Below are 25,936 nucleotides of genomic sequence, written 5' to 3' on the forward strand. Positions count from 1 at the left end.
TTTATGGTAGGTACAAAACTGTACTATTTAGTACTAGATGAGACAGAAGTCTCAGGGCAGTCTGTTTTGAAATCTGGCAAAGAAGGATCACTCACCCACTTCATCTTGCCTTGTTTTAAGTAAATAACCAGGGGATAGTAATTATTTAGATCAGTCAGGAAAATATAGTGAGGTTGGTTAAGTACATTTTTCTGAATCTGTCCATCTGTGTTATTTTAATATTTCCTATGAAATAGTGCCCTAAAGTATATTCCATTAGGGTGGTGGCTTCCTTGTGGGTGTTCCACAAAGGAATGGGCTCCAGGTCCATCTTAGGGGCTACCATTTGGTCTTCTATAGACACCTTTACCAAACACTACAAAACTGATTTCTCCAGGTCCAGGGCAGCCTTCACTCAGTCATTTCTGTTTTTGTTGCTGGACAACTCTTCTGATTGGTAGCCAAACAACCTTCCCTATCATCTAAAGCTGTTTTAAATGTATTTTTTACTGTTTGTAGTCATTTAAAGCTGTTTTAAGTGTATTTTTTACTGCTTTTGCCTTATCTTTTAAAAAAAAATCCTCGTTTCCCACCTTTCTAAGCTGGTATAGTCCAGTTTTCAGGCTAGTGCTGAATTCAGGGCTGTGTTACAAGTTTGAGTTGCCCATACCTTACTTATATAGATAGGTTGTTTCTCTGTTCACCTGAGAGAGGGAGCTTTGAGCAGCCATCTGTCCCTGGAGGAGTGGTTCCAGCCCAGAAGTTAGTAGCTTATAGGCCATTTTGGGCTAATTGCTATCTCTCTGATTTCCCTGTTGTAAAAACTGCGTTTGCATGGTTTTGCACGTCCGGGCAGCACCGGTTAGCTCGGGCTAAATTTATTCCCGGCTTCACCAAGTCTCTAGTTTTTCCCTTTCCTTTGAAAGTAGTCCAACTCTCAACCTAAATACTTAAAAAGCATCCTACAGTCCAGCACTTGCTCAGACCTAATAGCAAGCACTAATATACCCCGACACTTGATTGCCCAGCAGGGCAAGGCTCATTATTCACCCCTCACCAACCAAGCGACTAAGCAGTTCACCCTACTATTCAGGCATGACCAAAGGGCAATTTCAGGTGTACGCTCCAGTCCAGCTGGTGAACCTGGGTATCATGAGGCAATGTTACAACTGCCTCTGCCTCATGTACACAGACAACTCTGTCCTCCTGCCACAAAACATTAACATATGCGAGAGATGCAATTATATAGCTAAATTGGAGGCTAAGCTCTCTCCACCCAAGACTGGAACAGGCAGTCAAGAGGAGAAGGTTAACACTTGCACCACACCTCCAGCCTCACATAGACATACCAAACCAGCACTGGCAAAAAATACACATAAATACACAAAATCATACTCTGAGGCTCTAAATAAAAACCTGCAAAAGCATCACAGACCTCCAAAGCAGACACCCAAAAAACCTGCACCTCCCGTCACAAACCAGACAACACATAAAACACAAAATCAGTGTGCCACACAGTCACAGCCCTTAAGGCAAAATAACATACCTAACACACTAGTAATAGGCGACTCTATAGTCAGGCACACTGACGTCCCACTCACTAGGCTGGACAAGGAGAAGGTTACTGTTAGCTGCCTGTCGGGAGCCAGAATCCGCCACATAACACAAGTACTCGGGTCACTCCAGAACAAGTGCAAATATGTCCGTCATTGTTCATGTTCGTGTGAATGACCTGAGATGTACCTCCTTGGACTACATGGAGACATGGAAGAGTTCTCTGATCATGTAACCCAGGTGGGTATGACTCTGAGTAGCATCCTGCCCTCACCAAGAATGATACCGCAGTATAAAGAAAAAAAATGATCAATTTCAACAGTGGGCTAAGCTTCTGGTGTCATTCAAAGGGGATCCAGTGTCTGTCAGCCTGGGACAACATGCTTGAGCCTCGTTGCTTCGCATGAGACTGCTTGCACCTGTCACCCCTAGGCTTTCGAATACTGGCCAAGGCTCTTGCTGCCCCCATAGTGCCTTTTTTAGGCAAGGCTCAAAAGTCAAACCTACCTCCGTAAACAGCACAAATTAAAAAAATGAGGGTTATGCTACTCAACGTCAGGAGTTTAAATCTCAAAATGCATGTGCTCGAAGCACTCCTCAGTATGGAGAACGTCGACATTTGTGCAGTAACTGAAACCTAGTTCAAGGCTCCACAGAGCACCCCAGAACTAACTGGCTACAACTCCTACCACACATTTCGGCCACAGAACATGGACCGATGCACACAAGGAGCGGGTGTATCTATATTCATCAAGGATACCCACACCTCCAGGTTAGTGGCGCAGCATGATACCTCTGAGATCATTAACATCGGGCAAATCTGCAATGCAAATTATGGCCTGCTACAGATCACCCTCCATGACCCAGGACCACCACTCTGCTTTTCTGGAGACACTGGAAAACATGAAGGTCCTACCGAACACCCTGATATTGGGCGATTTCAATTACCCTACCATTAACTGGGAAAACGACTCCAGTACAAACTCCCAGGTCCAGTGTTTCCTGGAATTTAGCAACTCAAATACCCTGGATCAGCTGGTAAACTCCCTTACCAGAGGTGAAAACATATTGGACCTGGTCATCACCAACATGGGCGACAGGTGTTCTGCACCGGAGGTCAACCTGCCACTGGTTAGATCAGACCATAAACTAATCGCTCTGGATGTCCACATCACACCACCACCCCCAACCAAGGAAACCACGGTGAAAAACTTTTCTATAGCAAACTTCACCTTACTTAAAACAGAGGTGGTAAGTTTCACAGCCCCCACTCTAAAGGATAACAGTGTCCAAGATGCAGGAGCCTTTACAAATGCACTCTGAGCACCTACAAGGATGCATGGATCGTGCCATCCCTAGCAAAACAAAGACTCACTCCCCTAAGAGAAGGAAACCAGTCTGGTGGACCTCTGCCATAAACAGGCTATACAATAGAAGGAGGAAACTAGTTCAGAAAAAAAGCAAGACCCAAGAAGGAAAGACATCCCTGATCAGTATCGGTAAGAAACTAAGGTCCCTCATAAAATCATCCAGTGCTAACTTTGAAAGAAAAATAGCCAAGGATTTGAAAGATGACTACAAAGCCTTCTTTAGCTATGTCAAGAATCTAAGTGGCAACACGTAGATGTGCTTTGAGCTAGTGCAAAATAGCACAAAATATACTGAACCTACTGATATTGCCAACATCCTGGCAGATTCAGTGCAAACTTCACCCTCCTCTCACCCCCAAAAGGACCCATAACAATACCGGAAAAGTGTAGTGTCCCGGAAATCACAGATGCACAGGTGAAAACAGCCCTTTCAAAAGCCAAAAGCACAGCGTCAGTGGGGCCAGATGGTGTCCAAGGCTGCGTCTTGCACGAACTACAGAACAAACTAACCCCCCACTTAAACACACTGTTCAACTTCAGCCTCTTCGCAGGCTACGTGCCCATAGAATGGCACACAGCAACAGTTATTCTGCTCCGCAAAGGAGGGGCCACAACTGACCCTGGTAACTATCGCCCCATAAGCCTGACTAGCCTAGTCTGCATGGCTATTGAGCGCATCATCATGGAACTCATTAACAAAGACATTGGGAACCTCCAAACACTTGACCCAACCTAGTTCGGCTTTAAGGGCCGATCATGCCTAGTAAACCTGGTTGACTTCTTCGAGACAGTCACCAAGGCCATAGATGAGGGGAAGGTGGTTCACACAGCCTACCTTGACCTTGCCAAGGCTTTTGACACCATTCGCCACTCTGGAATTATAGAAAAACTCAACAGCTTGAACATAAACCCCTACGTCACAAGATGGGTTGCCAACTGGCTTACAGACAGAACTCACACTGCAAGAATAGCAGGCTCCAGGTCCGACTCTAAACCAGTCACAAGTGATGTCCCACAAGGCTCTGTCCTGAGACCCCTACTGTTCGGCATATACTTAGAAGTACAAGCAAACACAGGAGGACTATGGCTAACCAAGTTCGCAGATGACTGCAAACTGGGAGCCATAATTGACTCTCTGGCTGACACGGACATTCTCCAAAGGGGCCTTACTGAGACGGACACCTGCTGTCAAAGTCATGGTCTCAAGCTAAATGCCAAAAAATGCATAGTCATCCCGTTTGGGGAAAAACAAAACACCCATGAATTACCACATAGGTGGCAGCCCCCTTAATACAGAAGAGGTAATAAGAGATCTGGGGACCCAGGTAGATAGTAATCTCTCCTTTGACAATCATATTGCCAAAGTAGTTAGGAAATCCTTCTGTGTAGCCTATTTAATTAATAAAGGGTTCCCATCTAGAAATAGAGGTTATAATGCCCCTCTACTAGTCACTCATCAGACCCATGATCGAGTACAATGCCCCATTTGGGATGTACCTCACAAGACACTTCCAACAGCTGGAAAGACCACAAAAGTACCTCAGCAAGAGGATTACTGGCCTCAAACATATGTCCTATGCCGTCCGACTGGAGAAACTTCGGCTGTACTCAGTGGCATATTGCTTACTCAGAGGTGATCTCTGCCTGACTTACAAAGCCATGTCCAACTCAGAATTGATGGACATGCTCCATTTAAAGAAATCCAAGTCATTGCAAGCCACTCTCTCGAGTGAGCTAAACCTCACCACAACAATAAATGGAACATGCTGGAGGGATAGATTCCTATCACAGAGACTCCCCATGCTTTGGAACAAAATTACTAACTACATTAGGCAGAACCCCTCACTAACGCTCTTCAAGAGAAACCTTGAAGAGTGGATGGGTAACAGAAAATACCCCCCTGGGATCACTTCATTGGCTCTTCTTGACTGAGGCTCAGTTAATCAATGGGGTGGCATAAGCTGACACACACTGGCTAGGCTTATAAATGCCCTCGGGCAGATAGCCTAGTACCAACCTATGAACCTGTGATTGGAACTCTGGTGTTTATTATAAGTTGATATTTAGTATTTTTGTTTTATTATTATTAAATGTATTTAAATTTTTCATTGTGGGTGGTCTTTTAGAGAATATTTTAGCCGTTGGAGTACTTATATTTATTTGGGGACACTGTGGCTGCTCCTGAAAGCCTTGCTGCATTGGTCAAAGACTACCATTTGTATTGGTATTAATTTTACACCGTATAATTGGGTACCCTAGTAGGAGCTTTAGAGTAGCTGGCTTTGGAGTGTTCTGGTGGCAGTATCTACCTTATAGCGTGGACAAAGTGGGCATAACTGGTAAATCTTTGCCACCCTATCCCAGGGGTGTGTGCATGTAAATCAAATTTGAAAGTGTGTTTCAGCTACTTGGAGCAGGGACACACAGAGCACTGGTTTCAGAGGGTATGGGGGAGGACTTTGCTTGGAACACAAGTCTGAGGCATCAACCCTACAGCTGTGGTCAGTGTGGAGTTTTATTTAGAGACTGGACAGAGAGGGAATCCCAGCCCAAGGGTGGGAGTATGTTCCCTGTGTGTGTTCTTAAGGGAAATTGCATCGTGCAGAGAGCTGAATCTGGAAATACTTTGTGTATGTATTTTTTTCCCAAGTGAATGTCCTTCACTGGCTAACAGTGGTGCTGCTTGAGGCTTTCATTACTGCCCTAGAGCAGAGATATCGTGCATGGGATTAGTCATGGGAATGGCCTAAAAGCCGTAAGACTTGATAAGGTAGTGTTTCATATGTGTGTCTTAATGGAGATGCTGCTAAATATACTAAATTCTTTATTTAGCCTTTTTAACGTTATGCATCCATGACCTAGGTGAATACATTAATTTGGTATGATAAACAGATAAGGAAGTGTGTGTCCAGCATCTGTGATTCTATTAACCAAGAAAAACAAAATGAAAAAATACTGTGTGGTAGTTACATTAATCAGTTGGCTACAGAGGAGATAGATGCTAAGCATACTTTGTTACTGAAGATAAGTGTAACAAAGCCCAATTGCTAACAAGGGCACCAATGCAATTATGGTTCAAGTGGGTTTGGTACAGTATCCCAGTGGCCAGTAGTACTTGGTTTTTACTAAAGCAATAGAAGGCAGCCATACTGATAGAAAATGTGTGAAAATGACAAAAAGTATGTTTTTTTCAGGTACTTACTGTAAATGTAAATGATCTAGTGGCTTTGGTGTTGCAGTTTTAACTATTGGGTAGTCCCACCTTGTAGAAGTCTGGGGTTTACCTTTAATTCCAGAGAACTGTACCTCTCTTTACAGGTTATGAGTCAGGACCATATTTAGGTCTTTCTTGCCTCTGTCTGAAGACACCCTCTCTCCAGGGTAGCCAAGAGCATGACCTGCCCAAATGTCCCTAGACTGCAATTGGAGGAATAAGGAGAGTCAAGGTGGGGGGGGGGGGTTGTTGATTGCAAAGGGTACCCATCTTCAACTGTGGAAGACAAAAGGGGAAAGGAGGATGAGAATTGGTAATTTAGAAAGAAGACCCTCCAGCATTAACACTTATGCAAAGTACCCAGCACAACTGTACTGCAGTTTTCTCAGGCCACTTTTGTAGTAATAACTCTTGGGGAAAATTCCCAGAGTTAGAGAGAAGGGGGACATAGTTGAGAGGCTGGCGAAAGGCTTAAGCAGATGAGAGTCGTGCATGACTAAAAGGCAAACCCTGCCCTGGAAGTAGCTTCTAAGTTGTAATGCTTGGAGAAAGTGTTGGCCCAAGTCCAACTGGCTTCTTCCAAGATGCAGTGTGTGAACTCCCTTAAGGAAGTCAGCAGTAGCAGCTCTTGTCCATGGAATGTGGCTGAATCTTGTGAATTGCTGGCTTTCCATGACTGTAGTAACAGAATAAGGTGCAGTTAGCAGTCCATCTAGCTAAGGTCTGCCCATTTACAGGCCTCCCTTTCCTTTTGCAAAGGTTACAAACAGGTGGCCAGATCTTCTGCAAGATTTTCTATCCAGGTAGAATCAGAGTGGTCTGCACACGTCTTTGGAGTGCAAAGCATTTTCACCATTCTTTTCTGGGCATGGAAAGAAAATGGGGAGGTTAATGGTTTGGTTGAGGGAAAGCTCAGACAGCACTTGAGGCATAAAGGTAAGGTTGATATAGAGACTTACCCTGTTATGAGATCGGTAATGATTCTTTACACATCAAGGATTAGAATTCTAAAATATGTTTAGCTGAAAGGTGGTGGTAACTAGGAGAGCTGTTGTCCAAGTGAACATTTTGATGTCCGCTAAAGCAGCATGCTCATAGGGAGGGTGCGATTTTTCCAGCACAAAATGGGGGGGGGGTCCCAAAGCAGTACTAGTCTTTTTCTTAACATCTGAGGTATAGAATTCCTGTAAGAAACTGCTTTATAGACTGATGGGAGGGCCAGAGGTAGGAAGGCAGAGATGGCTGTGGCATGAATTTTAATGGATACATAAAACAACCTTTCTTGTAAAGTTCTGTTTGCTAAAGACCAGGGGCAGCCTGGTTTGCAGTGGTTGCTGCCCTCTGTCAAGGCACAAGTGGAAGAAACGATTACATTCTGAAGTGCAGGATTTCCTGTTGTAAGATCACTTAACATTGGGTAGTGGGGATGCCACCTTTTTTCCCCATGATACTACTTGGAAATAGTTTTTGCCTTGTGCAGTATATTGTATCGTCTAGATTATTTGGTATTCCTCTTATGGTGATTGGCTGGTGTTTCCTCTGTGATGGTTCATAGACGTAATAGATATATAGTTATGCTGTGGCAGTAGCTTTCTGTCTCTGTATGTACTAGGAGGTAATAGATATATGCTACCCCACCATCCTAATTGGGAGGTTGGGGACACCCTTCACACTGATTAGTTCACATTTTACACACACAAGAAGAGTGGAACAACTTTCACCTGCAACATTTGATTCTTGTATTCAAACATTTACGGTTTTGCTTTAGTAATTGTGCTTTGTTTTGAATGCACGCACCAAGGAAAAGTAAAATGTGTCAAGTACTTTGGATGTTTGAAAATGAGGAACTAAGGATTCTACTGTGTTTGTAAGTGGTGTAATTGCAACAATTGTATTGTCCTACTGAGTATTTTTAATTTCATTTAGGGGAATTCTTTCCCTATATTGAAGAGATGACTTATGTGGATCCATCCGAAACCTGACAGGTTACAGGAGTACATCATTCAAGACAACCATCTTAACTGAAGCCTAAGACAGCAGTGGTTCTTAGAAGGGGCAGGTTAGTGTGTTTTAGAGCCTGCAGAATTCAATCATGCTTTTTTTTTTTTTTTTTTTTAAACATGACACATGGAAAAGTTGAAGTAAAAGTCTGGATAGTGCTATTGAACAAAATCTGTGGTAGATTGCTGCTGCTGTATTGCCTTGCCTTTTATCTAGCATGCTGCACTTTTTCCCCCCCCTGGGTAGGCAGGGCACAGTCTTGACAGTGCCTTAGAAGCAAAAATGCACAGTGGAAGTATGGTCTTTTTTGTATAGGAAAACATCTCGTACTACTACATAGTAGTACCTTAAGCAGCTGTCAGAGGTTTATAATCTGAATAACTGCCTAACTTAGATGACCTCAGGGGCACCACTCTCGTCACTTTCTTGCATGACAGGCTCTCTGTGGTATTAACTGTGCTGTAGTTATTCCTTACATTCCATCTCAGTTCCTTTGTAATTAGCCCTTACATTCCTTCTCGAGTGCTTCATAATTAGCTTTTACAGTTCAACACTGAGTGCTTTGTCTTTTATCTGTATTGAGGTTGATAACTGAGAAAAAAAAATGAAAGGTAGCGTCTGTGTAGATGGTTAATGTTTTAAAGTGTTTGGAATTAAACCTTTAGGATGTTAAATGTTGGGAGCTCACGGCTATTCACTGATGTTTTTGTGTTTCCTGTTCTGCAGTCTCTAACCAAACTGCCCCCCCATTCATTTCTCATGTTTGAGGTCTTACACGCTGCTGTCAGTGGATGCCATGGTGCCTTGTGCTGAGTTAGGAGCATGCAAAGTTCCTGCAACACTGTTCCGATTTTTAGTATCTCCTGCCTTGAGGGTTACTGTAACAGCAAATGTTCTTTGTATTGATCACTGCTGCATTACCAGTATGTAAATTATATTCTGCAAAGGATGCAACATCCGGCCAGCTTCCAAAGTGTAAGGGCATCTTCCATGTTCATAGATAGCTAGGTCGAGCTGAGCTGACTAAAAAGACAGATGTTCTTCATTCCACATTGCTGCAGTCCTAACTATTGGGTAGTCCGCTGTCCAGTCGGCCCGAATACCAAAGTATATGGCTGACGTCGGTCACGGCACATTAGACTGACGTCAGTACGTCAGGGTACTAATGCGCATGACCGACGTCATATCCTCAGTCTTTTTTGCCGCATGGTCCGATGCAGAAGCAATTTTGCGAGTGCAGGTTGGCGTTCTGAAAGTTTCTGAAGTCAGAGTTTCAGACCGAATCAAAGTTGGCTAAGTACCCCGTTGGGGAATATTTTGTTTTTTTCTTGCCTCAGTATTTAACCGGATGTCAGGAAAAGTGAATAACTGTATTTCTTGTGGGAAACAGATACCTCATAGGCATTACCATACTTTGTGTATACCTTGTTTAGGCCCTCAGCACGGCGTTGTTGGATGCCGCTCTTGTGCAAGATTTAACAAACGCACTATTAAGAGAAGGTTAGACTGTGCCAGGTTAGTGTTTGGGAAGCGTTGTAATTATAAAATGGCGTCGGATGTTCCGGCGCCGCTTCGGCAAAAAGCGCAAGGATAAAGCAGCAAAGCCTAGAGTGGAAGAACCGACAGTCCCTGGCGCGGTTCTTTAGAAGGCTCAGTGGAGCGGAGGTTCTGCCAGGTGTTTCTTTGGAGTCTCAGGAGAGACTTTATTGTTACAGGATGTATCCTCTCAGGAAGTAGGCCAGGCTGAGGGGCTTCTCAGGTGGCTGTTCTTCCCTCTCTTCCTAAGGTGGTTAGAGCCTCCCCTCTGTTTCCAAGGCTTCTTTGAGAGGCAGGCCTAGTGTAGCTTCAGTGGGGTTTCTCCTAGTGCTTCAGGGTCTTTGCCTAAGAAACATATGCTTAAAATGGCAGAGGATTTGATTACTATGATTAGAGGTTCTATGCCCCTCCTGATAAGAGGCCTAGGGTGGAACCTGAGTTTGAGAGTTTTGAGCACTGTTCGGAGGCTTCTGAGTCTTGACTGAAGACTTGCAGGAGTATCCTCCTTATTCTGATTCTGATGTGGATGATTCTACTCCTTCAGCTTCTCCTCCTGAGGATTTTCATTTTCAGAGACTCTGCATTCCATGAGGGAGCATTTTAAATGGGAAGGTCAAGATTTCTCTGATTCCAGGAAGAGGCTTAGGGAATTCTTGTTTTACCCCAGCATAGGCCTTTAGCTATACCTCCGGTTCTGAATGTGGTGGAAGATGTTTTTGCAGAGGCTTCCCTGAATCCTGATTCTTTGCCTCCTGCACCAGTTAAACCAGATAGGTACTATAGGGTGCCTGAAGCTCATAAGTATCTTTTCAAGAGTCCTAGGGCAGACCCGGAAACTGTCTCTCAGGGGCCTAAAGGTGTGAAGGCTTCTGTGGTTAAAAATCCTGTTCCTCCTGATAAAGAGTCAAGGGCTTTGGATAGATGGGGAAAGAAAGTGTATACTTCTTCCACTTTAGCCATGAGGGCATTGAATTGTCAGTTTCACATGTTAAAATATCAGAATTACCTCCTTTCACAATTGAAATCTAAGGTGGATGCTCTGGCAGAAGGTATTGTGTGTAAAGAGTTGCAGGATTTAGTTCATGTGTCTGAACAGGTGGGTAAACATTCCTTGCAGTGTGGTTTTGATGCTGTGCAGGCCTCCTCGAGGGTGGCTGCCACTGGTTCTGTTCTGCGTAGGCACGCCTGGTTGAGAGATCAGAACTTAGCTGAGCATGTTAAGACAAGGATTTTGGATGCTCCTTTACAGTCTGATGTGTTGTTTGGTTCGCCTGTTGAAGCAGTTTTAAAGAAAATGGAGGACAAGGCTAAGTCTATGCAAACTGTTAAAGATTTTTGCAGGTGCAGCCTCCGAAGTTTAGTAGAAATTGGCCTACTAAGGGGTGGACTTATCCTGCTTATGATTCCCAGTCTAGGGGTAGGTCTAGGCGTGGTAGGGGCAGAGCTCAAGGTTCTTTTAGGCCTAGGACAGGAGTTCACCTGCTCAGACTTCTGGTGAGGGCAGGGGTCAGTCCTTTCGTAAGCAGACCCAATGACCTGCCTTTTCAGCTGCCAGTACATTCTCGCCTGGCAGCACCTCTGGGAGGAAGGCTGTCTCTTTTCAAAGAAAATTGGGATTTAATTACCCAAGACAGATGGGTTCTGGATATCATTCACCACGGTTACAGGTTTTATTTCCATACCTTGCCTCCTTTCAAAGGCATGCCAGACATTCCTCCTCTACAAAGAACAGAGGCTCACAAGCAAATTTCTCTGTTGCTCCAAATAGGAGCCATTCAGTCAGTTCCTGGGCCAGAAAGGGGCCTAGGATTTTATTCTCGCCTGTTCCTAGTACCAAAGAAGGGGAACACGTGGAGACCAATTCTGGATTTATCTATCCTCAACACTTATCTGGACATTCCCAAGTTCAAAATGTTGACGTTACAACAGCTTTTACCTCTGCTGGGCAAAGATCACTGGATGGTAACTTTAGATCTCAAGGAAGCTTACCTTCATGTGCCTATAAGGCTAAGTTGCAGGAAGTATCTGCGTTTTCGAGCTGGAAATTCTCATTATCAGTTCTCTGCATTGCCCTTTGGCTTATCCACTGCCCAGAGTATTCACAAAGGTTCTGGCTCCAGTGATAGCTTACTTCAGGCTAAAAGGAATTCAAATCTATCCTTACTTGGACGACTGCCTGATTCTGGCTCAAGAAAAGGAAGACCTTCTACAGCATTTGGAATATGTTATAGCAGTGCTAAGATGCCTAGGGTATTCTGTGAGCGAAATAAAGTCCAGTCTAGTACCCTCTCAAGACATGTGCTTTCTGGGTGTGAGACTGAATACAGCAGCCCAGATGGCCTTTTAACCCCGGACAAACAAAGAATCTATCCAGTTACTTCCATCAACTATCTCTTCAGTCCGGGCTGACTGCAAGGACAGTCCTTCAAGCCTTAGGGTTCATGGCATCTTGTATTCTGGTGCTTCCCAATGCCAAACTGCATATGAGGAAGCTACAATGGTATCTAAAAATCTATGGACACAGCACTGCCAGGATTTGGACACTGTCATTCAAATAATACCTTGCATTCAAAAGGAATTTTTGTGGTGGGCTCAGGAATGTCACCTAAACAAGGGACTCTCTGTGACCCGGCCAGAGGCGAGTCAGATTCTAACGACGGATGCCTCAGACATTGCTTGGGGAGCTCATCTAGATGGAAAATGGATACAAGACAAGTGGCCTGCCAGACTACAGCATCTACATATCAACATGAAAGAGATGTTAGCAGTCCAGTTTGCATTAATGGCTTTCAAGGAGTTACTTCTTCCAGGGCAGGTGTTGATTCTAACAGACAACACAACTGTCATGTGGTACATCAACAAACAAGGGGAACACATTCTTACCCATTGTGCAGGCAAGCAATGATTTTATGGGAGACTGCGCTCAGCTTGCAACTAACTCTTCAGGCAAGGTTTCTGCCGGGAGCACAGAACTCCTTAGCAGATGTGTTAAGCAGGCAAATCATGGATCCCCACGGCTGGAAACTGGATCTTCATGTATTTCAAAAATTGACAGTGTCATGGGGAACTCCAGACATAGATCTGTTCGCTTCTCCACTAAACCACCAGCTGCCACAGTTTTGCACGAAGGGATTTCATCACACAGCTTGGAAAGTGGATGCTCTTTCTTTCAGTTGGAAAAATCTTCATGTGTATGCTTTTCCACCTCTTCCTCTTCGCCCAAAGGTGCTTCTAAAGGTCAGACAAGACAAGCCAAAGATGATTTTAATAGCTCCAGATTGGCCTCGGCAGCACTGGTACCCATTACTGAGGAGTCTGGTAAGGAAGCCTCCATGGCCTTTACCCTTGATTCCACATCTGTTGTCTCAGAAGGACGGTCGTCTGCTCAATGTCAAGCTTCACTCTCTTCATCTAACAGCCTGGCATATTCTGTTTTGAAAGACAGCAGGTCTCAACTTCCTCAACAAGTTTTAAATGTGATTATGGAAGCCAGAAGACCTAGTACAAGGAAAGTGTATGCAGAAAAATGGAAGAGATTTTATTTTGGACTGCAGCAAAGAATTTGGAGATTTGAGCCTAATTTGAGTGTGGCTCTTCAATATCTTACTGAGTTATTGGACAAAGGTTTGTCTTTCTCTTCCATTAAGATTCATGCTGCAGCAATTTCAGCTCACTATGATTGTGACCCACCATTGTTTTCACATCCTTTGTTCAAGCAATTTCTTAGAGGGGCAAAGAATATAAGACCCCACGTAGAGCTCCTACTCCTGCTTGGGATCTCAATTTTGTGTTGGAGAAACTTACTCTACAACCTTTTGAGCCTCTTGACTACTGCTGAACTGAAATACTTGTCATGGAAGACTGCTTTTTGTTGGCCATTACTTCTGCAAGAAGGGTTTCTGAGTTACAGGCCCTTATGGCGGTTGAGCCTTTTTTGATTTTTCATAAGGATAGGGTATCATTACGTACTAATCCTTCCTTTATGCCTAAGGTGGTTTCTAGTGTGGCTTTAAACCAAACTATTCATTTGCCTACTTTCTATGCAGATCCCCAAAATAAAGGGAAAAGATTTTGCACACTTTAGATGTACACAGGCAATTGCGTTATTATTTAAGCAGGACTAAGGATTTTAGGCAGTCAAAGCAGTTGTTTGTTTCTTTTGCTTTGAGTTACAGGGCAAGCCTGTGTCAAAACAAACTATTTCTAGGTGGATTGGGTTCTGCATTGCATTTTGTTATTCCCATCATGGCAAGGAGATTCCAGCTGGGATTAGGCCTCATTCCACTAGGGCTACTGCCACTTCAACAGCATTTCTAAGGGGTGGCAACTAAGGATATTTTGGAGGCAGCTACTTGGAGTTCAGGTTTTTTTTTTTTCCCCCCCCCCTTTCTTTTTCCCCTTTTCCTTTTTAAGGCCCAATTTACCCCCCCCCCTTTTTCCCTTTCGCCTGTTGAAGCAGTTTTAAAGAAAATGGAGGACAAGGCTAAGTCTATGCAAACTGTTAAAGATTTTTGCAGGTGCAGCCTCCAAGTTTAGTAGAAATTGGCCTACTAAGGGGTGGACTTATCCTGCTTATGATTCCCAGTCTAGGGGTAGGTCTAGACGTGGTAGGGGCAGAGCTCAAGGTTCTTTTAGGCCTAGGACAGGGAGTTCACCTGCTCAGACTTCTGGTGAGGGCAGGGGTCAGTCCTTTCGTAAGCAGACCCAATGACCTGCCTTTTCAGCTGCCAGTACATTCTCGCCTGGCAGCACCTCTGGGAGGAAGGCTGTCTCTTTTCAAAGAAAATTGGGATTTAATTACCCAAGACAGATGGGTTCTGGATATCATTCACCACGGTTACAGGTTTTATTTCCATACCTTGCCTCCTTTCAAAGGCATGCCAGACATTCCTCCTCTACAAAGAACAGAGGCTCACAAGCAAATTTCTCTGTTGCTCCAAATAGGAGCCATTCAGTCAGTTCCTGGGCCAGAAAGGGGCCTAGGATTTTATTCTCGCCTGTTCCTAGTACCAAAGAAGGGGAACACGTGGAGACCAATTCTGGATTTATCTATCCTCAACACTTATCTGGACATTCCCAAGTTCAAAATGTTGACGTTACAACAGCTTTTACCTCTGCTGGGCAAAGATCACTGGATGGTAACTTTAGATCTCAAGGAAGCTTACCTTCATGTGCCTATAAGGCTAAGTTGCAGGAAGTATCTGCGTTTTCGAGCTGGAAATTCTCATTATCAGTTCTCTGCATTGCCCTTTGGCTTATCCACTGCCCAGAGTATTCACAAAGGTTCTGGCTCCAGTGATAGCTTACTTCAGGCTAAAAGGAATTCAAATCTATCCTTACTTGGACGACTGCCTGATTCTGGCTCAAGAAAAGGAAGACCTTCTACAGCATTTGGAATATGTTATAGCAGTGCTAAGATGCCTAGGGTATTCTGTGAACGAAATAAAGTCCAGTCTAGTACCCTCTCAAGACATGTGCTTTCTGGGTGTGAGACTGAATACAGCAGCCCAGATGGCCTTTTTAACCCCGGACAAACAAAAGAATCTATCCAGTTACTTCCATCAACTATCTCTTCAGTCCGGCTGACTGCAAGGACAGTCCTTCAAGCCTTAGGGTTCATGGCATCTTGTATTCTGGTGCTTCCCAATGCCAAACTGCATATGAGGAAGCTACAATGGTATCTAAAAATCTATGGACACAGCACTGCCAGGATTTGGACACTGTCATTCAAATAATACCTTGCATTCAAAAGGAATTTTTGTGGTGGGCTCAGGAATGTCACCTAAACAAGGGACTCTCTGTGACCCGGCCAGAGGCGAGTCAGATTCTAACGACGGATGCCTCAGACATTGCTTGGGAGCTCATCTAGATGGAAAATGGATACAAGACAAGTGGCCTGCCAGACTACAGCATCTACATATCAACATGAAAGAGATGTTAGCAGTCCAGTTTGCATTAATGGCTTTCAAGGAGTTACTTCTTCCAGGGCAGGTGTTGATTCTAACAGACAACACAACTGTCATGTGGTACATCAACAAACAAGGGGAACACATTCTTACCCATTGTGCAGGCAAGCAATGATTTTATGGGAGACTGCGCCAGCTTGCAACAAACTCTTCAGGCAAGGTTTCTGCCGAGCACAGAACTCCTTAGCAGATGTGTTAAGCAGGCAAATCATGGATCCCCACAGTGGAAACTGGATCTTCATGTATTTCAAAATTGACAGTGTCATGGGGAACTCCAGACATAGATCTGTTCGCTTCTCCACTAAACCACCAGCTGCCACAGTTTTGCACGAAGGGATTTCATCACACAGCTTGGAAAGTGGATGCTCTTTCTTTCAGTTGGAAAAATCTTCATGTGTATGCTTTTCCACCTCTTCCTCTTCGCCCAAAGGTGCTTCTAAAGGTCAGACAAGACAAGCCAAAGATGATTTTAATAGCTCCAGATTGGCCTCGCAGCACTGGTACCCATTACTGAGGAGTCTGGTAAGGAAGCCTCCATGGCCTTTACCCTTGATTCCACATCTGTTGTCTCAGAAGGACGGTCGCCTGCTCAATGTCAAGCTTCACTCTCTTCATCTAACAGCCTGGCATATTCTGTTTTGAAAGACAGCAGGTCTCAACTTCCTCAACAAGTTTTAAATGTGATTATGGAAGCCAGAAGACCTAGTACAAGGAAAGTGTACGAGAAAAATGGAAGAGATTTTTATTTTGGACTGCAGCAAAGAATTTGGAGATTTGAGCCTAATTTGAGTGTGGCTCTTCAATATCTTACTGAGTTATTGGACAAAGGTTTGTCTTTCTCTTCCATTAAGATTCATGCTGCAGCAATTTCAGCTCACTATGATTGTGACCCACCATTGTTTTCACATCCTTTGTTCAAGCAATTTCTTAGAGGGGCAAAGAATATAAGACCCCACGTAGAGCTCCTACTCCTGCTTGGGATCTCAATTTTGTGTTGGAGAAACTTACTCTACAACCTTTTGAGCCTGCGGCTACTGCTGAACTGAAATACTTGTCATGGAAGACTGCTTTTTTGTTGGCCATTACTTCTGCAAGAAGGGTTTCTGAGTTACAGGCCCTTATGGCGGTTGAGCCTTTTTGATTTTTCATAAGGATAGGGTATCATTACGCACTAATCCTTCCTTTATGCCTAAGGTGGTTTCTAGTGTGGCTTTAAACCAAACTATTCATTTGCCTACTTTCTATGCAGATCCCCAAAATAAAGGGGAAAAGATTTTGCACACTTTAGATGTACACAGGCAATTGCGTTATTATTTAAGCAGGACTAAGGATTTTAGGCAGTCTCAGCAGTTGTTTGTTTCTTTTGCTTTGAGTTCAGGGCAAGCCTGTGTCAAAACAAACTATTTCTAGGTGGATTGGGTTCTGCATTGCATTTTGTTATTCCCATCATGGCAAGGAGATTCCAGCTGGGATTAGGCCTCATTCCACTAGGGCTACTGCCACTTCAACAGCATTTCTAAGGGGGGTGGCAACTAAGGATATTTTGGAGGCAGCTACTTGGAGTTCAGTGCATACTTTCTCTAAGCATTACCACCTTCCTCTCTACTCTAAGTCTAGGGCTGGTTTTGCCACAGCTATTTTGCAAGGCATGTTATCAGCTCCTGCTTCCTTATGATTTGCCATCCTCCCTTACCTCTGCTTTGGGATTCTACCCAATAGTTAGGACTGCAGCAATGTGGAATGAAGAACATAGTACAGTTTTGTACCTACCATAAATGTAGATGTTCGAGGATCCACATTGCTGCAGTCCAATTTACCCTCCCTCCTTCCCCTCTGTGTTTAGGGGTGGTTGTGTAGGTGAGATTATATTCTGGTACCTTTGTATATGTTGTATATATTTTTGGTGCAGGTATGTTTGGTGTGTTTTGGTTTTGGCCTTGTCTTTTTAGGGTCTTCTGACATCTGGGGCAAGAAAAGACTGAGGATATGACGTCGGTTATGCGCATTAGTACCCTGACGTACTGACGTCAGTCTAATGCGCCGTGACCGACGTCAGCCATATACTTTGGTATTCGGGCCGACTGGACAGCGGACTACCCAATAGTTAGGACTGCAGCAATGTGGATCCTCGAACATCTACATTTATGGTAGGTACAAAACTGTACTGTCTTGGTAACGAAACACCTCAAAAAAGCCACAAAGATTGAGGAACGTATCTGTGAGCACTCTTTAGATATCAAGAAAAATGAAGGTAATAATTCCTTAGCCAAACATGTTGGTGATAACCAATCTAATTATTTTTTAATTTTTGGATTAGACAGTCTCTTAAAAAACGTAGGTGAGGTCCTTGGGAGGGTTTGCTAGAGCAGTGGAAGTTGCACTGGCAACTAGGGTTAAATGCCAACACTGGGCTCAGTGAGCAGATTTTTATAGGTTATGTTTTAAAACTGAAGTCTCATCAAGTATTAAAATGTAACACATTAAGTATAGTTTTGTGTACTGTATTGTGGAGTTTTATATTCTGTGTGGACATTTGCCTTGTATTCAGGTATTGCCTTTATATTTAGTGGCGTGGGTGTGGAGTCGTGATTGATTTACAGGGATTATATAAACCTGCGTGTGCCTGTATCTGTATAATCTGAAGAAGTCTGTTTACGGGTCAGATGAAAGCACTTGGTATTGTAATAAATATCTTTTTTATGGCTCACTGTGGTCCTTCTGGCTTTTGGAGTGTTTAGAGCTGTTTTTCATTGGGTTCCTGGTATCGTGTCATGTCAACATCAAGCCACAGACTAGTTCTGGAGGACAGGTGAATCACACTTTGGACAATGTGGTGACTAGCATTGGTTTGCTTACTCAACTGGTTAAAGAGCTTACTTACAAAGTTAATGGTCAGTTAACTGTCAACATTCAAGGGGGTCAGATGTCAACAATTTTCTCCATACACCCCTTTAAGTGGAAGACAAAGCTGATAATGTTCCGGATGTGGCTCTTATGCGAAGAAGTGATAGCTTCAATTTAGCAGATTGGCTCGAGTCCTTAGCATTTAATGGGGGAGATAGTGTCAAGAATAGAACCTTTCAGCATCTTATGAGCAGCTTTCATGCAGTTAGAGAACACGTCCGTTCGTGAATCTCTTAATGTAAAAAGAATCCCGAAAGGTGTGAGGTGCTGGAAGTACCCTGATGGGTTGGTTCCTGTTTTTCCCCTGCATAAAGAACTGTTGAGATTGACAGACGCAGGTGTGAGCTACTAGAATTGCTTGTCCGGCATAATCAAAATGCTGTTGATGACCTTATTGTTGAAGCCAATCAGCTTAACAATCTTATGAGAGATTTACTGTTTGAGCACAATTTGGGTCAGTATAGTAATATTTTTGCCCAAATTGACAGATTTCCATCTTTCATAAAAGGAAAGGAAATAAAATTAATATAGAGAAAAATTATTATTTAATGATTATTTAAAAGAATGTGCGTATCCAAAACCCCCTGGTGTCAGAGGTGGAGAGACTGATCAGCAAACTACCTATCCATCTGATGATTTGGAACAAGAGAATGAACAGGATGACTAACCATGTCTTTCCAAAAAATGGACCAGTACGGAAGTCTGAGACTGATAAATCCAATCAACAAGCAAATTTGTTGGGGAGGAGTGTCCAACAAATGAACAGTGGTGGTTGGCAGAGGCAGGCCAGGATTTATTACAAACAGAAGAGGAATTAGTTTATTTACTTGCAAGATTCTGCTGCCAATCCTGCAGACGATAATGTGCTTGTGTCTGTGGTAGGACCGCAGTTGAAATCCAACTCAAGGTGATTTTACTGTACGTAAGTTTACCGACAATGATTATAGATCTGAATATACGGAAGTGTTTTCTTTTGTACCTACAGACCATGCTAAAATAAACTACTTTTGGACTTTAAACTTTACCTTAGAAAGTTCAACTTTAATTTTTGAGGATGTTACAGGTAATGTATGTTTGGCTACTGTTCGCAGTAGTACTGCTATTAACCCAGTTTTGTTCCTTCCTTTATTGTTTTTTGAAAAATTAGTTGAGTTCGATTTAGGGACTTTCTCTGATATGGTGAGAGAGCAGTGTAGGCATAACCTTACAAATGTCGTATATGAACTGTTAGTGAAACTGGCCAGAGATAGAAAGGTCAGAATAATGAAACCAGATAAAGGTGGGGAGGTAATTATGAATTGGGAAGACTATGAATCGTATGTACAGTCACACTTTAAACCGTTATGCATCTTTCTTATAAAATAATTGACTGCATTAAATAACTTTTTGATTGGGGCAAATTAGTAATGTGCTTTGAGTTTTTTAATGTAAAATTTCCCATGGTGCCATCTAGCTTCAGTATTCTGAAGATGCACAGAAATATGACTGACCACCCTATAAGACTAATAGTCAGTGCTAGTTATAAAACTTGCCCACTGGCCAAGTATGTTGATAACCAATTGAAAAGAGAGGGTTAATTACTTCTCTTACTTGTGTAGAGATTCCTGTGATTTTTTTTTAAAGATTAGGGAACTTGCTTTGGAAAACATTGGTGTTTTTACCACTGATATTGTAGAATTATTTAATGTTATCTCCATGATGTGGGGTTGGCTTGGTTTAATGATTTTTTTATTTTTGCGAGTCTGCTGTGATCAGGATGAAATTTACACTTTGAATGTATGAAACTCCTATTGAAAAATAGTTTTTTTTTTAGAGGGGCAATACTTTCAACACATTAAAGGTGTGGTGATGGGGGGCCTCTTGTGCCCCCATCTTTGCCAATGTCAGGTTCATTCAATGGGAAAATAATGTTTTGCTCACTAAGTTTGAGATACCCCTCTGGAGAGTGTATACTAAGTATTTGGATAACATCTTTATTTTATGGGAGGGGGAGATATCAGACATCATTCCCTTTGTGGAAGTTTTGAATTCTGCCACCACCTTTTTGAGATTTGCTTACATCTTTAATCCTGTTTCCATTAATTACTTGGATGTAACTATATTTAAAGATGGAAAAAAGTATTGAAAGTACTATATACAGGAAACCAACCTTATATAACAGTTTATTATACTACCAAAGTAATCATCCTAACTTTCAAAAAAAAAGGGAATTAAATAAGGCCAATATATACAGTTGGCTAGGATTATTTTGGACAGTAACTTATTTGAAGTGGGAGGTGAAGTTCTAGCTAACATGTTTAGGGCTAGAGGCTACCCCCTTCATTTAGTTAGGTCGATTAGATCTGATATAAAGGACAGAAGGCAGACTGGTACCATTGTACTACTTATTACATCCGATACAGTGTCTGTTAATGAACTATTTAGTCAAGGGGATGGTCCTAGGAGAGATTTCTTCACCTGTTTTGTGTTGCAATATTATGTGGAGGATAGAGCCATTAGAAATATTCTTATTAAAAACTGGTTGGTCTTTTCTTTGTTTAATGGTATTTTGGACATACTGGGATATAGACTGGTCATTGTTTACAAGAAGGGTAGAAGTATAAACTTTTTAGAACCTGTGGTTAATTATTCTGGTATTTATTCCAACAAAAAAAAAATTGGTACCATAAGGTGGTGTTTTTGTGCCCAGTGTAGGTTCATTTTGATGGCTGATCAAATTTATGTCAACGGCTGTTTAAGGTTACTTTTGCTTGTAAGTGTAGTATTATAGGAGTTGTCTATTTGGCCCTTTGTCAGAAATGTACCGGTTTCTATGTAGGGGGAAACCCAGAGGAAATTGAGGGAATGGATCTATGAGCACTCCTTGGATATTAAAAAAAATATATATAAATAAGGGTACTAATTCCTTGGCCAACGTTTAGTGATAACCCGTCTCAGGATTTTTTAATTTTTGGATTAGACTGTGTTTAAAAAAAAAAGCAAAAAAACCTGGGGGGGGGGGGTCCTTGGCAGGATTCACTACAGCAGTGGGAGTTGCTCTGGCAACTTAGGTTAAACAACGCTCCCCTTGATTTCTGTAGGTAGTGTTTTAAAACTGAAGTCTTTTCAAGTATAAAAATGTAACATATTTAGTATAGGTCTTTTTTTTACTGTGTTGTGGAGTTTTATATTTTTGTGGACATTTGTCTTGTATTTATGTATTGCCTTTATATTTAATAGTATGGGTATATGGAATCATCTGATTGATTACAGTAAATACTGTGTATTAAACAGTAATACAGAGATTAAACCTGTGTGTGCCTGTGTCTGCATAATCTGAAGTCTGTTTACGGGTCAGACGAAAGCACTTAGTATTTTAATAAATCTCTCTTGCGGCTTACTGTGGTCCTTATTCGGTATTTGTGGCTTTTGGAGTGTTTTGAGCTGTTTTTTGTTGGGTTCCTGGTATCGTGTCAGGTCTTGGTACCAAGCCCTTCAGTGCTTCCTGCTAATTAGTATACGCCATTGAGGCTTTCAAAGATCAGTGGTCTGCTTGTGCTGTTCATTTGCCGATCAGGTAAGTTTCCTTTGATGGAAAAAAAAATCAATTTAAAAATTAATACTTTCCTGCTCAGGAAAGTTATTTTAAAGCTAGAAGTTTGTATTTTAACGTGATAGGACTGTATTGTGCTTTTTAAACAAGACTGCTTTTTCTGTTCTGTTTAAAAGTTGTTTAAAAACATTTTTTTCTGTAGTGAATTTTTTTTTTCACTTTTTGGGGCTGGCTAAATGTTTTGGTGCTTTTTTTTTACTGTGTTTGTGTGAAAAAGTAACTTTTAAAAATGTAAAATTTTTACTAGCTTTTGCTGCTTATTTCCTCAGGGAAAAGTAGTACCATTTTGTCTTTACTGTGGTACAAACTGTTGGCCCCACGGTTAGGCCTTCCAGCTGCAAAAAGAAAATGTTACATCACATCAGCAGTTGGCCCTCCGCCTCAGTTGGGTGACTCTGATGTGGCCATGAATTGCATCTCAGACCACATTCCTGTCTTACCCCGGATCCCTTGGCTGTAGCACCTACAGCCACTATGGACTGGGGGTTAACCATGTAATGTGCTGTTGTTGGGCCCCCTTAGTGTGCAAGGGAGAACTGCTGTTATCAGTCCTGGGAGAGGGAACAAGGAAAGGCTTCCCAGTTTTGTCAGAATGTTGTGCCCATCCCTGGGGAAACTGCTGCAGCAATTAGTAATACAGCTGGCTCTTTTTTTCCTGTCAAAAAGAAACAAAACTAAACATTTATCTACTCCTCAAATTTCTTTGGTCAGGAATAATTTACTGGGTCTGGCTTGGGATTTAATTCTAGTATTGATCCTCCTTATCTAGTTTCTAGTAAAGGAAAGAGGGGTACTTCTTTTCCTGAAGAGGTTCAATATTCTGAATCTGGACATGAAGATGAAGGAACAGATGCATGGTTTTCTTAGATTTCTGATTTGGACTTGAGCTCAGTTTCTGATTCTTCCTGCTGAGGTTTTCTTTCTCTGAGACTGTTGCTAGAATGTCCTAGTGTAATGCTTCTCAATCTCTCAGAAAACAGTATGAGCTGTTACAGAAGGGATGTCCATAACCTTCATCTGTTCCTCCATTTCTGTCAGCGTTGGAGGATGTGTGTTATAGCCATCAGTTTTCCTGATGGGTCGTCCACTTGCCCTCTAGAAAGGCAGGTAGGATCTATAAAGTTCCTCAGTCATTTTTTATGCACTCTTCCCAAACCCGACCCAGCAGCTGTAGCTTTAGTTAATCCTAATGCTGCTAAACGTTTAGTTAATAGTAATCTTGCTCCACCCTCCCCCAATACTTGTCAGTAATCTTCCCATCCTTATCAGAATATGAAAGCTTCTGCAACTTCGATTTTCAGAATTCTGTCAGGCTGATATGCTAGTTTGTTCTAATTGTAAAAATACGAGGAATGTTTTATCTGTAGTTTCTTCTTGTGGAGAAAAAACTGCTTTAAATAGGTTTCTTCGATTGTGCAAGTCGCTACTTGTTATTTACAGCATGTGTATGACTCCATTGATGCTTATTCCAGGTCTGTGGCCACTGTTACTGTTTTGAGGAGGTTTTCCTGGCTCCATTCTTAGAAATTCCTAGGTAATGAAAAATGAGATTCTAATTCTCCTTTGCATAGAGTCTGTAACTCTGCAGCAGAGTGGCGAAAAGCCATGTGATAAAAGGAATAAGTTGATGCAGGGGAATCTAAGATTTTTCAGCTATCGTTTCCCAATTTTTTTAAGGGATTCTTTAACCCCTAGTTAAGTTTTGAAAAAAATCAACAAAATGTAGGTAAACTGACACTGACACTTAAGAAAAAACGAAACGCAACTCTCCAGATATTTAATAAAAAAGTAAATAAGCTGACCTTTTGGGTTATCCCCTTCGTCAGTGCTAACAGTTAATGCATTAAAACACAAATTATATAAAACAGTTACGACCACATGACACAGCCATCCAATCACAAAAAAATTTAAGTACATAATGTAAGAAAAAACTACTAATGCCAGCTGCATTTGCTTTCTAACTAAAATGAGATTTAAACTAGCTGCATTATTCAAACCTGCGGAACTGTCAGCTTTGAGTCTCAAAATTCAGCTGTACTCTTCATTCTTCAAGATTTTATTAGTTGGCATATATTCTCAATCTGTTTGCCCCACATATCTGTATTAGAACATAAAAATGCAGGTATAGCATCTATTCCATATTGATTAGGGATCACATTGAATAAGGAATTAGATGAGTCACTAGTAGGACGTTTTCGACTTCATTACTGTTGCACCAATAAAATAATTTGGTGAAAAAATCACCTGAATCCTTAACACAGCTTCGGCCACTTGCGAGATATTTGCTGAGACAATTTTGTATATAAAATGACAAGAGGCTCAGTGATCCAGTCCCTACCTGAGACAATAGGTCTCATGGGGGGGGGGGGTTCATAGATTATGTATTTTGAGCAACCCATAAATCAGATGGATAACAGGACACGGAACAGTGAAGAAGTTAAATAAATCTATGAAAATATCTCCTGTTACCTGCATCTCATATGTGAGCATGTTCACCTGCTTGAAAGTGCTGGTATCTAAATAAAATTCACACATACATTGAGTATAATCATTTTGATTTAAAATGACAATTGCTGCACCCTTTTCTGCTTCTTTAAAAATTGTCACGATTAGACTGCAGCAAACACAAAGCTAAGTATTGCCGGTAAGTAAGATTATACAACTTAGTCCTGTCTCTTGTTTCATATAAATTTCTCAGCTCATATTCAAATACGTCATGAAAAGTAGCAATAACAGGGTAACTGTTGGGTACAAATGTTCTGAACCTTCTACAAATATTCTTATTGTTAATGGTCAGAGAAGTCTTAAAAATTTTTAGGTTCAGATTTCTAACAAACAATTTCAAATATCAAGGCATCAACAGTTGTCTGTGCCATTTGGAATAAACTGAAAGCCCTTACTTAAAAGTTCAGTCTCTGCTGTAGTTAAAACGTAGTAAGAGAGAGAAATGATATCCCTCATACCTTTTGTTGAAATTTTTTTTTTTTTTTTTTTGCTTCTGCTTTTTGTTCTGAAACTGCGGGCTGTCATTTTTCCTCTTCAAGGAGTTGTCACTAAACATTGTTGTGACCTGCTTCTCGAGTTCACCCTCTGTTGCATATCCACTTTTTCTGATAAGCTTGGCTTTATGGATTTCATGTTCCTGAAAAAAAAAAAAAAAAAACTCACTGATATTTTTCATGTTTCACTGTTGCAGTCATCACATTAGGGGTATCCCTGTCAGGCAGCCCTCAGTCGGCCCGAATACCAGTGTCTTAGTATTTCTGTGTTGGTTGCAGTCACTCCAGGACTGACATCAGGTCGTCAGTGGTATAAAACAAGGCAGCCGACACCATTACACCAGTCTTTCTTGCCGAGGAGCCCGAAGCAGAAGCAGTTCGCATGAGTGCCGGTCGGCCGTTACCTGCAATTTCCGAATTGTAGTTGAAGTCTTCTAAAGCTTAGTACCCCTTTGGGGATCCTTTTTCTTGCTCTATCCAGTCAGAAAAGGTTAACAATTGTCTCGCCTGTGGATAGCAAATACCACACCGAGGCTTTCATTCTTACTAAGTGACTTGCTTAGGCCCAGACCACGACGTCCCTCGCTGTCGTTTTTGTGCTTTGTTCAACACCAGAACTGTCATCGGGCCCTTATTGTAGCTAGATATTTTCGCTCTCAATCGTCAAATTCCGATATGGCTTTGGTAAGCCATCCGATGGTAAGCCATCTGACAGCAGATCTTCCGAAAAAATGAAGGATAAAGACAGACCGCACAGGTCCAAACCTACCAATGGCGCTTCTGTTAAGCTAGTAGTCAGTTCTGTGGTCCTCAGTGAGGTG

General features: G+C 42.1%; 1 protein-coding gene across 1 annotated transcript in view; it reads left to right on the plus strand.

Annotated features, from left to right (window-relative positions):
- Window positions 1-25,936, plus strand: part of TAB2 (TGF-beta activated kinase 1 (MAP3K7) binding protein 2) — a 685,348-nt gene that overhangs the window by 395,968 nt on the left and 263,444 nt on the right. The window contains exon 3 of the mRNA XM_044068945.1: window positions 8,044-8,176. The gene's annotated coding sequence lies outside the window, so the exon portion shown is untranslated. The remainder of the gene's footprint in view (window positions 1-8,043; window positions 8,177-25,936) is intronic.

This window comes from Protopterus annectens, chromosome 1.part0, assembly GCF_019279795.1.
Source record: "Protopterus annectens isolate FY-2018-M chromosome 1.part0, PAN1.0, whole genome shotgun sequence".
Taxonomy (NCBI): domain Eukaryota; kingdom Metazoa; phylum Chordata; order Ceratodontiformes; family Protopteridae; genus Protopterus; species Protopterus annectens.